The following is a 2500-nucleotide window of genomic DNA, read 5'->3' as shown; positions in this document are numbered from 1 at the left end:
CATGGGACGCCCTCGCTACAGCTCGAGACGGCCAGGTACGCCCGAGACTTGGCTCGGGACGGCCTGGGACGCCCTCGCCATAGCTCGGGACGGCCTGGGACGCCCGAGACTAGGCTCGGGACGGCCTCGGCACAGCACGGGACGGCCTGGGACGCCCTTGCCACAGCTCGGGACGGCATGGGACGCCCGAGACTTTGCTCGGGACGGCCTGGGACGCCCTTGCCACAGCTCGGGACGGCCTGGGACGGCCTCGGCACAGCTCGGGACGGCCTGGGACGCCCGAGACTTTGCTCGGGACGGCCTGGGACGTCCGAGACTTTGCTCGGGACGGCCTGGGACGCCCGAGACTTGGCTCGGGACGGCCTGGGACGCCCTCGCTCCAGCTCGGGACGCCCTGGGACGGCCTCGACACAGCTCGGGACGGCCTGGGACGTCCGAGACTTTGCTCGGGCCGGCCTGGGACGCCCGAGACTTGGCTCGGGACGGCCTGGGACGCGCTCGGCACAGCTCGGCACAGGCCGGGACGCCCGAGCCGAGCTTCGGGTCGCACGAAATCTCTTCGTATTCCGACATATTAGAAGCTTCCCATCATGTAGTAGGCCGAGCTTTGCCCTTTGGATGCCCTATGGTGCTTGGCGAGCACTAGGGAACGTGCCAGCACAAGTGCTGTGCACGCTCTGGGGAAGGAGCTCAACCCTCCCCCTTATAGTGCAAAGTTATTGTTTTTCCTATTTTCACAAGGAAACATCAATTTTTTAACCAAGCATACTGGGCCTTTACTCCTTCGTTACTCGTCGGAATCCAGCAAACTTATACTCGTTGGAAAGGTCTTTTCGCAAGGATTTTTTTGATATATTATAATAGCGATTCCGATAAATATTTATTTTTCTATGAATTTTTAAGTGAATAAACACCGGAAAATTCATAAAAAATAGAAAAAAAAATATTTTCTTCCGTTTCTTTTCTCCAATAATTCATAAATAATACCTCAATAGTATTAATGAAGAGAGAGTCGAAATGGCCCGGGTGGATTTCGAAATGTCCCACGACCCCATAGAATGCACGGGCCAGCCGAGCCAAAAGAATGGGACGCGCACGGGACAGCATTGGTCAGGCTCGGGACGGCACGGGACAGCACGGGACGCGCATGGGACGGCACGGGACGCGAATGGGACGGCCTTGCTAAGGCTCGGGACGGCATGGGACAGCACGGGACGCGAATGGGACGGCCTTGCTAAGGCTCGGGACGGCATGGGACAGCTCGGGACGCGCATGGGACGGCCTTGGTGAGGCTCGGGACGGCCTTGGTCAGGCTCGGGACGGCATGTCACGGCCCTGGTGAGGCTCGGACGGCACGGGACGCGCATGGGACGGCACGGGACGGCCTGGGACGGCCTTTGTGAGGCTCGGACGGCACGGGACGCGCATGGGACGGCCTTGGCGAGGCTCGGGACGGCATGGGACAGCACGGGACGGCCTCGGCACAGCTCGGACGGCACGGGACGCGCATGGGACGGCCTTGGCGAGGCTCGGGACGGCATGGGACAGCACGGGACGGCACGGGACGGCCTCGGCACAGCTCGGACGGCACGGGACGGCCTTGGCGAGGCTCGGGACGGCATGGGACAGCACGGGACGGCACGGGACGGCCTCGGCACAGCTCGGACGGCACGGGACGGCCTTGGCGAGGCTCGGGACGGCATGGGACAGCACGGGACGGCACGGGACGGCCTCGGCACAGCTCGGACGGCACGGGACGGCCTTGGCGAGGCTCGGGACGGCATGGGACAGCACGGGACGGCCTCGGCACAGCTCGGGACGGCACGAGACGCGCATGGGACGGCCTTGGTGAGGCTCGGACGGCACGGGACGCGCATGGGACGGCCTTGGTGAGGCTCGGACGGCACGGGACGCGCATGGGACATCATGGGACGCACATGGGACACCTTATGGGGATCATCAAGGGACGTTGCACGGGACATTCTTTCCCACGAAGGGCATTTACATGGGACATCTTAGGAGTCGAGAGCCGGCACATGGGACAACGTAGTTCACACGCACGGAACACTTTACTTTCGTTTGGAACGTCGTGGGATCTTTATGTCCCCATTAGCACCGAACCTTTAACATGCTAGGAAGCTATGTTCGATCTTCTCGAAGTGTCGATGGAACTTCGATGGATACACATCCGATCCGATGTTATGATGATGTACTTTCTCCGAGATCGATGTTGGGGCCGTATTCCGATGTCATGATGATGTACTTTCTCCGAGATCGATGGGACGGCCTTGGTAAGGCATGGTTCGGCCTTGGTAAGGCATGGGTCGGCCTTGCTAAGGCATGGGACGCGCATGGGATGGCCTTCGTAAGGCATGGGACGGTCTTGTAAGGCACGGGACGCGCATGGGACGGCCTTGTAAGGCATGGGACGACCTTCGTAAGGCGTGGGTCGGCCTTGTAAGGCTCGGGACGCCATGGGACGGCACGGGACAGCACGGGA

Source organism: Eschscholzia californica, unplaced genomic scaffold (genome assembly GCF_041429995.1).
Source record: "Eschscholzia californica isolate CP2 unplaced genomic scaffold, dmEscCali1.0.p SCAF_247, whole genome shotgun sequence".
Classification (NCBI taxonomy): domain Eukaryota; kingdom Viridiplantae; phylum Streptophyta; class Magnoliopsida; order Ranunculales; family Papaveraceae; genus Eschscholzia; species Eschscholzia californica.
This window is presented reverse-complemented; position numbering follows the sequence as displayed.